The 13682-nt window shown below is 31.9% G+C and overlaps 1 protein-coding gene across 3 annotated transcripts in view; it reads right to left on the reverse strand.

Moving 5' to 3' along the window:
- Positions 1-13682, reverse strand: part of FSTL5 (follistatin like 5) — a 768953-nt gene that overhangs the window by 18590 nt on the left and 736681 nt on the right. The gene's annotated exons all lie outside the window — the stretch shown is intronic.

The raw sequence follows: 13682 nt of genomic DNA on the forward strand, positions 1-13682 counted from the left end.
GGAAATCTTGTGATTTGTAATATAAACAAAGTATTTGAGTAGTACAATGAAACTAAACCTTTTCCAGAAGAAAATGCTTGCAGCTGTGGTTTCAGTAGACAGAGGGTACAGCAGAAAGTAATTCCATGTAAAAACTGGAAAAAGGAAAGCTTTCTCCTCTTGACATCATTTTACAATGTTAATCAGAGATTTTCAAAAATATTTCTTTAAACTATTCTCTCTATGAAAATCTGCTTTTAAATCCAACCTGGCATAACTAATTATTTTTTTACAACCTCTATATTCAAAATAGCATCTTTGATGATTGTCTTAACTCTCATTTCAATAACATTGGCAGGTTTTCCATTTTTAAGTCTGTTACAGGTAATTTGGTGACTGAACATCAGAATTTAAAATTTAATAAGATTTTATTGAAAATCTCTGAAAAGGCATATTTATTACAGATACTGAACTAAACACACATACTATGGAATTGAGGACAAACAAGTCTGAAGTAGTTGAATATGTGTAACTAGTTTTTTATTTCCACTTGAAAATGTAATGTTATCCACTTCAGTAGCCTTTTGTTGGTTACTTATTTTATTGGCACGATGATGCCATAGAGAAACATCTTGTGAAATTTTACAAGGAAGAGAGTAGAAATAGAAAAACCAAGTGTGCCTCATACTTATGTTGTAAGTCTGTCCAAATCTTATTGGTTTTATTTCTGTTTGCACAATGGTGATTATATTGGTTAATTCCCAGAATACTCTGAGAATAAATTAGTTCTAAAAATCTCTGTATTTTAAATCATGGAATTCCTATGAAGGTCAAAGGAAACATATACATAACTAAAATGTTTATAATAACAAACTAAAAAATAGTTGTATGCCCCTCCAATGGAATTTAGATGGCTGCTATCTTTTCAAATATTTAATTAATATTCATTAATTTAGAGTTCAATAATGACATTTTTCTTATTTTCTACTTTGATTTAAAAATTTTTATAATTATTTGATTTGCTCTTAGTTTTCAATCAGTTATAAAATTTTTCATATTTCTCTATAAACATCAGACATTTAACAGTAGATATAAAGCACAAAGGCACTGTTTTGGAAGAATTTTGGTATAGCTAACATTTCTGATGGGAGTCTTATAGAAAGGGAAATACATGCACATGCACGCATGCAATTCAAAAACAACATAATTTATTTCAACAAAACCAAAAACATTTAACAAATTATTGGCAAAATGATTAATATATTTTAGAAGTATCTTAAACAAAAATTATTTTAAACAATAATATGAATTATCACTAATAATCTGAATTACTAGTGATATAAATTATTTGACTCTTACACTGACTCCTCCATTGAAGGCTCTACATAGCTGAGATTTACTGTGCGACACTTAAAATACTAGGAACTGAACAATGCATTTTGGAAACAATATCACATCATGTTTTGTTGTTTTCTGAATTTGTTCCTAGTACCCATGGGTTATATAACTTCTTTTGCTTTGAGTGATAGATTTAGTAAGATTTTTTTTTATTTTTTTCTGAGAGGAAAGGACTTAGACCTCTGGTTACATTCTCATCCTAGTTTTCTTCCTTATGTTGACTTTATGTACATGGCACACTCCCTGTGAGCCTGATCTGATATCTCTCTCATATCAGCCACCACCTCCTTTAGTGAATTGTGATGATGTCGATTCAAATCTCACTTATGCCATCTACTGTGCACAAAATCAGAAATCAAAACCATAATCTGTGCTCCCCAGGATTATTAATAATCCATGAATAAAAATAACAATTAAAATATTGAATCAATGTGACAATGGCTTTAAACATTTCAACATCATAAAATGGACTGTTGCTCTTAATTCTTCATGTAGAATTTCCTGGTTTTCAAAATTCTTGAGTACTAGGTTTTCTTACTGTTTTCACAAGACTAACATGGAGTTTATTATTGTTTGAAAAACAAGAAGAAATTTGAAAACTTAACAAATTGAGCAAGTTTTTAAAAATTAAAAAAATGACTAATTATTGCAGAAGTTATGATCTAGTTTATCAATACTGCAATGTATCAGAAGTGGGCTATTTTCTTGTACTACCTTCCTGGTGTATTCCCAGAAAATTTTGTTTTTATGCTACTAATGATCTATGTTTGAGAAGAGAATCCCTTTGATGTTCTTATCTCATCATGAGAAAAAATAATTCAGAATTTAAGGTATTATGTATACATATACTTTAGTAATAGAGATATGTATAATTTATATTTGAGCCAAAATATTTTTCATGGTCTGTTTTTCATTTATCATGGTTTTCTCTTCTCTCTCTCTCTTTCTCTCTTTCTTTCTTCTCCAGACATTTAGAAAATGATTGTCAAACCATAAAATGACTATAAGCTAAAGACACAGATATTTCAAAGATGGTATATAACAAAGAATACAAATTTCAGAAAATGTTTTGCAAAAGTCACTAAAAACAAAAACAAAAACCTGTTACCTACAGAAAGCAACAACAACAAACCATGAGGAGGGGAAGGAATCAGATTTCCAGTGTTTCCACATTATAATAATGAAAAGGATGAGTTTAAACAAAACGTAATAAGACATATAAAGAAACATGAAATTATGGCCCATTCACAGGAGAAAAGAAAATTAACAGAAATGTAAGAGGCCTTGCTAGATAATTCAACTGCCTTATTTTATGCAGATCTAAGAAAAGCACAGGCAAACCACTAAAGGAAACCAGAGAATGACATGAACAAATATAGAATGTCAGTAAAGTGATAGAAATTATTAAAAAGAAACAAAACAAAAATTCTAGAGTTAAAATTACAATAATTGAAATTTAATATTCACTAGAGGGGTTCAATAGAAGATATGAGCCAGTCAAAGAAAGAATAAGCAAATTTGAAGAAAATTAAATGAAAGAAAGAAAAAAGAATTAAGAAAACTAATCAGAGCCAAAACACTATCAAGTGTGTCAACAAACCTGTTACAGGTGTCCCAGAATGAAAGGAAAGAGAGAAAGGGGGCTGGAAATGTATTTAAGGGAATAATGGCAAAACAAAAACAAAAACTTCTCAGATTTAATGAAAATCATGGACTCTACATATCCAAGAACCACAACAAACTCCAAGGACAAATACAGAGGTCCACATCAAGATATATTATAATCAAAATGTCAAAAGCCAAAACACAGAAAATCACAAGAGCAACATTAAGAGAAACAGCCCATCAAACAAAAGTGATCCTCTATAACATTATCAACAGACTTCTCATCAGAAATCATGAAGGCCAAAAGGCAATGGGATGACATATACAAAGTGCTGAAAGAAAATATCTGACAACCAAGATTCTATATCCCACAAAACTACCTTTCAAAAATTATGGCAAAATTAAGGAATTCTAAGATTTTAAATGTTGAGTGAGTTCATGCTACTAGAGCTGCCAAATAAGAAATTCTAAAATGTATTCTTCAGGCTGAAATGAAAGGAAACTGGACAGAATTTGGACAAAATCCCAGAAAAATGCAAACTCTCAAAACTTACATAGTTTGTATGAAGCAATATGAAGACATAAAAAGCACATGTAAAAGAATATACATAGGTAAATATAAAAGTCAGTATTATTGTATATTGGGTTTGTAACTCCTCTTTTTATTTCTAACATGTTTTAGAGAGTTAAAAGACAACTGTATAAACAATAATTATAAATACATGTTTATGGGAACACAATGTATATAGACATAACTCTTGAAAACAACAGTGTAAAGAAGGAGGGACAGAGTAGTATAGATTAAGAGTTTTGTATACTAATGAAGTTAAGGAAGTGTTAACTGGAACTGACTTGTCTTCAGATGTTAATTGTAATCCCCAGGACAACCACTAATAAAATAACTAAAAAGGATATGAAAAAGGAAATGAGTAGTATATCAAAATTCTGTACTACAAAAAACCAACACAAACAAAAATATTAATGGAAGAAATGAGGAACAAAAATATTACAAAACATACAGAAAACAAGTAGAAAAATGGAAGTCTTTTATTAGTAATATATTTACATGTAAATTAATTAAACATTCCAATTAAAAGACATATGTGGGAAAATGAATTTTTTTTAAAAAATAAGCAAATAAACATAATCTACTCTATGCTATCTGCAAGAGACTCAACTTAGATCCAAAGACAAAAATAGGTTGAAACTGATGGGATGGAAAATGATTTTCCATGAAAGGAGCAACCAAAATAGATCTGGGATAGCTATATTAATATCAGACAAAATAAACTTTAAAACTGTTACAAGAGACAGGGAAGGACATTATATATTGATAAAAGTGTCCCAAAACATGTGAATCAAATATTGACAGAAATCGGGAGAAATAGACAGTTCTAAAATAATAGTTGGAGACTTAAATACTAAACTTTTAATAACAGATTAAACAACCAGACAGGTTTTCAATAAGAAAATAGAGGACTATAGTGAACAACACTATAAACCAGCTCCACCCACAAAACAGCAGAATTCACATTCTTGTTAAGGACATGTGAAACTTTCTCTATGATAGTCCCTATGTTTCAACCTCAAAACAAGCCCTAATACATTTTTAAAAACTGAAATCACACAACGTATCTTTTCCAACAACAGTGGAATAAAACTAGAAATCAATAACAGAAAGAAAATTGGAAGATCACAATATTTGGAAATCAAGCAACACATTCTAAAGAACTAACGAGTCAAAGAAGAAATTAAAAGCAATGTTAGGAAATATTTTCAGACAGGTGAAAATAAAGACAAAGCATATCAAAACATATTGCATTGAAAATGGCATTTGAAGGTCATTTATAACTATAAAAATCTACATTAAAAAGAAGAAAGATCTCAAAATAATAATCAAACTTTGCACCTTAAAGAACTAAAAAATAAGAACAAACTAAGCCTAAAACCAACGGAAGTAAATAATATTAGAGTGGAAATAAATGAAATATAGAAAAACATAGAAAAATAATAGAGAAAATCAATAAAAAGAAAAGTTGGTTCTTTAAAAGTGCAACAAAAGTGACCAACTTTTAAGTAAACTGAGTTGGAAAAAGAAGAGAAGAATCAAATTCTGTGTTTGTAATGAAAGTGAGGATGTTATTACTCAATTTATGGATCTAAAAAGGATTAAAGAGAATGCCATGAACAATTGTATGCCAACAAATTACATAATGTAGATTAAGTAGATAAATTCCTGGAAAAACACAAACCCAAAATTAATTCAAGAAAAAATTAAAAAGCTAAACAGTAATAAAACAAGTACAAGGAATGAATCAGTAATTAAAAACTTCTCAGAAAGAAAAGTCCAGACCCAAAAAGCTTCACTGGGAAATTCTATTAAAAATTTAAAGAAAAATATCAACAAAGTTTCTAAAGATCTTCCACAAAAATAGTAGAGGAAGTAACACTTCCTAATGCATGGTAAAAGGCCATCATTCTCCAGACACCAACACCAATATTAAAAGAAAACTAGATATCAATATCACTTTTGAATAAATATAGAAAAATCCTTAGCAAAATACTAGCAAACCAAATCCAGAAGCATACGAAAAGGATTATACACCATGAGGAAGTGGGACTGGTGACAAGAATGAAAGGGTAGTTGAGCATAAGAAAAGCAATATAATTGTTTATATTAATAGAATAAAGGAGGTCATGGTTATCAAAATTGAGGCAGAAAATCATTTCACAAAATCCAACACCCTTCCATGATCAAAACACTCAGCCAACTAAGAAGAGGAAGGAATCTCCTTAATATGAAAATATAAAGGACATTTGTGAAAAACCTGCTGCTACTCATACCCGTCACTGAAAACCTTCCCTCTAAGATCAGGGACAAGACAAAGATGACTACATTTGCACTTTTATTTAACATTAAACTGGAATTTCTGGCCAGAGCAATTAAGGATTAAAAAAAAAGTCATTCAAGTTGGAAAGGAAGAATTAAAACTACCTTAATTCAAAGATGACCTGATATTATAATAAGAAATCCTAAAGAATACACACACATACACACATACACTTTCTATTAGAGCTAATAAACAAATTCAGGAAAATTGCAGGATACAAGAACAACATTCAAAACTCTATTGTGTTTCTATATGCTAGCAACAACCAATCTACAAATGAAATTACAATAGCATAAAAATAATAAAATGCTTAATAATAAATTAACCAAGGAACTGCAACGCTTTCACTCTAAAAACTACAAAGCATTGCTAAAAGAAATTAAATGAAGGGACATTCCTTGTTTACGGACTGAAATACATACTGTTACTAAAATGGCAATATTCCTCAAAGTGATCCATAGATTCGATGCCATCCTTATCAAAATCTCAGTGGCCTTTTTTGTTTGTTTGTTTGCAGGAATAAAAAAGCTAAACCCAGTATTCATATTAGGCAATCAATTTTGTAAGGGAAGAAAAAAGATGCAGGACTCTCATTTCCAGATTTTAAAACTTACCTTAAAGTCTCCTTTATTCACAACTATGTGTTCCTAGCATAAGGATAAAGTTATAGACCTATGGAACAGTATTGACAGTCAAGAAATAAACCAATATATCTATGACTAATTAATTTGTGTCAAGGGTACTAAGACTATTCAATTGGACAGGATAGTCTCTTCAACAAATGGTGCTGTGACAAGTAGAGATCCATATGCAAAAGAATGGAGTTGGTTCCCTTCTTCATCCTATATATAAAAGTTAACTCAAAATAGAGCAAAGACCTATTACTATGAAAAACTTCATGATCTTGCATTAGCAATGGATTATTAGATATGACACCAAAAGTACAAGTAACACAATAAAAAATAAGTAATTTGAACTTTAGCAATTTAAAAATTTTTGTGTATCAAAGACCACTATGAAGAAAGTGAAAAGACATCCTGCAGAATGAGAGAAAATTTTTGCCAATCAGATATCTAATATTGTCTAGTACCCACAATAAAGAAGGAATACTTACAATGCAAGAACAAAAAGATAAAACAATAAGAAATGGACAAAGGACTTGAATAGAAATTTCTCCAGTGAAGATACACAAATGAACAACAAGCACTGAAAAGACATTCAACATCATTAGTCATTAAGAAATGCAAATTAGGCAGACACCAGAAGCAAGAGGAACTATGAGCCTGCAGCCTGCGGAAAGGAGACCACAAAAACAGTAAGTTAGGCAAAATGAGATGACAGAGAAATAAGTTGCAGATGAAGGAGCAGGGTTAAAAACCCACAAGACCAAATAAATGAAGAGGAAATAGGCAATCTACCTGAAAAAGAATTCAGAGTAAAGATAGTAAAGATGATCCAAGAGAAAGAGAATGGATTGAGAAGATATAAGAAATGTTTAACAAGGACCTAGATGAACTAGAGAACAAACAGTGATGAACAACAAAATAACTGAAACGAAAAATACACTAGAAGGAATCAATAGCAGAATAACTGAGGCAGAAGAATGGATAAGTGAGCTGGAAGATAGAATGGTGGAAATAACTGCCACAGAGCACAATAAAGAAAAAAGAAAGAAAAGAAATGAGGACAATCTCAGAGACCTCTGGGACAACTTTAAATCCATCAACATTTGGATTATAGATGTCCCAGAAGAAGAAGAGAAAGAGAAAGTTTCTGAGAAAATATTTTAAGAGATTATAGTCAAAAACTTTCCTAACATAGGAAAGGAAAGAGTCACCCAAGTCCAAGAAGCGCAGAGAGTCCCATACAGGATAAACCTAAGGAGAAACATGCCAAGACACATATTAATCAAACTAACAAAAATGAAATACAAAGAAAAAATATTAAAAGCAGCAGTGGAAAAGCAAACAATAATATACAAGGGAATCTCCATAAAGTTATCAGCTGATTCTTCAGCAGAAACTCTGCAGGCCAGAAGGGAGTAGCAAGATATATTTAAAGGGATGAAAGGGAAAAACCTAAACCAAGATTACTCTACTCAGCAAGGATCTCATTCAGATTCGATGGAGAAATCAAAAGCTTTACAGACAAGCAAAAGCTAAGAGAGTTCAGCACCACAAAACCAACTACACAACAAATGTTAAAGAAATTTCTTTAGGCAGGAAACATAAGAGAAGAAAAAGACCCACATAAACAAAAGCAAAATAATTACGAAAATGGTAATAGGAACATACATATTGATAATTACCTTATATGTAAATGGATTAAATGCTCCAACCATATGGCACAGAATAGCTGAATGGATACAAAAACAAGACATGTATATATGCTATCTACAAGAGACCCATTTCAGAACTAGAGGCACATACAGACTGAAAGTGAGGGGATGGAAAAAGCGATTCCAGGCAAATGGAAATCAAAAGAAAGCTGGAGTAGCAATACTCATATCAGACAAAATAAACTTTAAAATAAAGACTATTAAAAGGGACAAGGAAGGACACTACATAATGATCAGGGGATCAATCCAAGAAGAAGATATAACAATTTTAAATATTTACACACTCAAGATAGGAGCACCTCAATACATAAGGCAAATGCTAACAGCCATAAGGGGAAACAGACAATGACACAATAATAGTGGGGGACTTTAACACTTGACTTCCACCAACGGACAGATCATAAGGACAGAAAATTAATTAGGAACACAAACCTTAAATGACACATTAAGCCAGATAGACGTAATTGATATATATAGGACATTCCATCTGAAAGCAGCAGAATACACTTTTTTCTCAAGTGCACATGGAACATTCTCCAGGATAGATCACATCTTGGGTCACAAATCAAGCATAGGTAAGTTCAAGAAAACTGAAACAGTATCAAGCATCATTTCCAACCACACGTTATGAGATTAGAAATCAATTACAGGAAAAAAAAACTGTTAAAACACAAACACATGGTAGCTAAGCAATATGCTACTAAATAACCAATGGATCACTGAAAAAAATCAAAGAGGAAATTTAAAAATACCTAGAAATAAATGACAACAAAAACATGATGACCCGAAACCTTTGGGATGCAGCAAAAGCAGTTCTAAGAGGGGAGTTTATAGCAATGCAATCCTACCTGAAGAAAAAAGAGAAATCTCAAGTAAACAACATAAACTGACACCTAAAGCAACTAGAGAAAGAAGAACAAACAAAACCCAAAGTTAGTAGAAGGAAAGAAATCATAAAGATCAGAGCAGAAATAAACCAAATAGAAATGAAGAGAACAATAGCAAAGATAAATGAAACTAAAAGCTGGTTCTTTGAGAAGATAAACAAAATTGATAGACCATTAGCCAGACTCATCAGTAAAAAAAGGAAGAGGACTAAAATCAATAAAATTTTTAATGAAACAGGAGAAGTTACAATGGACACTGCAGAAATACAAAGTATCATAAGAGACTACTCCAAGCAACTATATGCCATTAATATGGACAACCTGGAAGAAATGGACAAATTCTTAGAGAGGTACAACCTTCCAAGACTGAACCAGGAAGAAATAGAAAATATGAACAGACCAATCACAAGTAATGAAATTGAAACTATGATTTAAAGTCTTCCAACAAATAATAGTCCAGGACTAGATGGCCTCACAGGTGGGTTCAATCAAACTCTTAGAGAAGAGCTAACACCTATCCTTCTCAAACTCTTCCAAAAAATTGTAGATGGAGGAACACTCCCAAGCTCATTCTACGAGGCCACCATCACCCTCATACCAAAACCAGACAAAGGTATCACAAAAAAAGAAAATTACAGGCCAATATCACTGATGAACATAGACACAAAAATCCTCAACAAAATATCACAAACAGAATCAACAACACATTTATAGGATCATACACCATGATCAAGTTGGATTTTTCTCCGGGATGCAAGGATTCTTCAATATATGGAAATCAATGAATGTGATACACCATATTAACAATTTAAAGAATGAAAACCATATGGTTATCTCAATAGATGAAGAAAAACCTTTTGACAAAATTCAACACCTATTTATCATAAAAACTCTCCAGAAAATGGGCATAGAGGGTTATCTACCTCAACATAATAAAGGTCATATATGACAACCCACAGCAAGCATCATTCTCAATGGTGAAAAACTGAAAGCATTTCCACTAAGATCAGGAAGAAGACATGGATGTCCACTCTAGCTACTCTTAATCAACATAGTTTTGGAATCCTAGCCACAGCAATCAGAGAAGAAAAAAAAATAATAAAAGGAATCCAAATTGGAAAAGAAGTAATACTGTCACTGTTTGCAGATGATATGATACAATACATAGAAAGTCCTAAAGATGCCACCAGAAAACAACTAGAGCTAATCAATGAATTTGGTAAATTTGCAGGATACAAAATTAATGCACAGAAATCTCTTGCATTCCTATACACTAACAATGAAAGATCAGAAAGAGAAATTAAGGAAACAATCCCATTTACCATCGCAACAAAAAGAATAAAATGCCAAGGGACAAACCTACCTAAGGAGGCAAAAGACCTGTACTCAGAAAAATATAAGATACTGATGAAAGAAATCCAAGACAACACAAAAAGATGGAGAGCTATACCATGTTCTTGGATTGGATGAATCAATATTGTGAAAATGAATATATTACACAAAGCAGTGTACAGATCCAATGTAATCCTCATCAAATTACTAGGAGCATTTTTCACAGAATTAGAGCAAAAATTTTACAATTTGTTTAGAAACACAAAGACCCCGAATAGCCAAAGCAATCTTGAGAAAGAAAAACAGAGCTGGAGGAATCAGGCTCCCTGACTTCAGACTATAATACAAAGCTACAGTAATCAAGACAGTATGGTACTGGCACAAAAAAAGAAATATAGATCAATGGAACAGGATAGAAAGCTCAGAGATAAACCCACACACCTGTGGTAACCTAATCCATGACAAAGGAGGCAAGAACATACAATGGAAAAAAGACAGCCTCTTCAATAAGTGGTGTTGAGAAAACTGGATAGCTACATGTAAAAGAATGAAATTAGAACACTCCCTAACACCATACACAAAAATAAACTCAAAATGGATTAAAGATCTAAATGTATGCCTGAACACAATAAAACTCTTACAGGAAAACATAAGCAGAGCACTCTTTGACATAAATCACAGCAAGATCTTTTTTGGCCTACCTCCTAGTGTAATGAAAATAAAAACAAAAATAAACAAATTACACCTATTTAAACTTAAAAGTGTTTGCACAGTAAAGGAAACCATAAACAAGATGAAAAGAAAATCCTCAGAATGGGAAAAAATATTTGCAAATGAAGCAGCTGACAAAGGATTAACTCCAAAATATACAAGCAGCTCATGCAGGTCAATATTAAAAAAAACAAACAGCCCAATCCAAAAATGGGCTGAAGACCTAAATAGACATTTCTCCAAAGAAGACATACAGATGGCCAAAAGGCACGTGAAAAGCTGCTGAACATCACTAATTATTAGAGAAATGCAAATCAAAACTACAGTGAGGTATCACCTCATACCAGTCAGAATGGCCATCATCAAAATATCTATAAAAAATAAATGCTGGAGAGGGTGTGGAGAAAAGGGAATGCTCTTACACTGTTGATGGGATGTAAATTGATAAAGCCACTATGGAGAAGAGTATGGAGGTTTCTTAAAAAGGTAAAAATAGAACTATCATACGACCCAGCAATCCCACTCCTGGGTATATACTCAGAGAAAACCAAAATTCAAAAAAATACATGCACGCCAATGTTCATTGTAGCACTATTTACAATAGCCAGGACATGGAAGTGACGTAAATGTCCATCAACAGAGGAATGGATAAAGAAGATGTGGTACATATATACAATGCAATATTACTCAGCCATAAAAAGGAACAAAATTGTGCCATTTGCAGAGATGTGGGTGGACCTAGAGACTGTCATACAGAGTGAAGTAAGTCAGAAAGGGAAAAACAAATATTGTATAATATTGCTTATATGTGGAATCTAGAAAATGACACAGATGAACTTATTTGCAAAGCAGAAATAGAGACACAGATGTAGAGAACAAACCTATGAATAGTAAGGGGAGGAAGCGGGGGTGCGATGAATTGGGAGATTGAGATTGACATATATACACTATTGATACTATGTATAAAATAGATAACTAATGAGAATCTACTGCATAGCTCAGGGAACTCTACTCAGTGCTCTGTGGTGACCTAAATGGGAAAGAAATCCAAAAAAGAGGGGATATATGTATATGTATAGCTGATTCACTTTGCTGTACAGCAGAAACTAGCACATAATTGTAAAGAAACTATACTCCAATAAAAATTAATAAAAAAAAAGAAAATAAAGAAATGCAAATTAAACTACAATGAAATACCACTTGATGACCATTAGGATGGCTATCATCAAAAAAGATGACAAATATTGGTGAGGATGCGGAAAAACTAGAACTTTTATACGTTCCTGATGGGAAGGTAAAATGATGCAGCACTGCAGAAAACAGTTTGGTGGTTTCTCAAAAAAGAAAAAGAAAATCTCAAACATGGAATTATCATATCATCTCGAAATTTAATGCTATGTATATATCCTTTCAAAATTGTAAACAGGGAATCAACTACTTGTACACAAATACTTGTACACAAATCTTAATAGTGTTATTATCCATAACCAAAATGTGGAAACAACCCAATTATCCATCAGCAAATGATAGGGTAAAAAATTAATGTGGTGTATTCATATAATGGAGTATTGAGCCTAAAATGAATGAAGCACTGGCACATGTTACAATGTAGGTGAACCTGGAAAATGTTAAGCTATGTTAAAGAAACCAAATACAAAATGTTAACATATTGTATGATTCAATTTATATGAAGTACATTCCATTTATAGGTATATAGACAAAAAACATATTAGTGGTTTCCAGAGATTGAGGCAAGGGGGGATGGGAAGTGACAGCTTAGTGGGCATTTTGAAACTAGATAGAGTGATGGCGGCACAGCATTCTGAATATACTAATATCATGAATTGTACACTTTGAAATGTTTAATTTTGTGTTATGTGAATTTCACCTCAAAAATATTAAGAAAAACAAGCAATCTAAATCTAAATGTTAGTTGATGACTAAGCTAAGACTAATTAACAGCAAAAAAGAGTAGGAATTTCTGACAAGTCTAACTCAGTTTAACACTGATGAGATTCAAAAACCCTGTTCCTGCCTTGTGACACATGTGAATACCAGTTTCACCACACCCTCAGTCCTTTTATCACATCCTTAACTTTAGTTAATGGATGGAAAAAAAAGACAATAAAAACATAAACATCCCTTAGAAGACCATAATAACCATTAGATATAGAAAAAAGCAAAACAAAAATATCATCTGTATAATTTATGTTATTCACCTTAAAGAAGTAAAAAACAATACAGTTTTTAATATGTGAGTTTAGAGTCTAACATAAGGTAAGACCTGTGCTTCTAGAAGTCTTGTAATTGTAACATTTAGTTCAAAGGGGTCATTTATTTATCATGGGAATATCAGTCAGGTGTCTTAAATCTTTTTATTGTTTATATTTTATATAGGAAGATGACCTAGTGATTGTCTAATATTCATTAGTTAAATTCGTCAAAAGGGGAAACATTTTAAATGTTACAGGTAGGGAAGCAACAAAAGCAAGAAAAAATTTAGAAAACAAACACAAATGGAGAATTACAATAACACACCAA

Source organism: Balaenoptera musculus, chromosome 5 (genome assembly GCF_009873245.2).
Source record: "Balaenoptera musculus isolate JJ_BM4_2016_0621 chromosome 5, mBalMus1.pri.v3, whole genome shotgun sequence".
NCBI classification, from domain to species: Eukaryota; Metazoa; Chordata; class Mammalia; order Artiodactyla; family Balaenopteridae; genus Balaenoptera; species Balaenoptera musculus.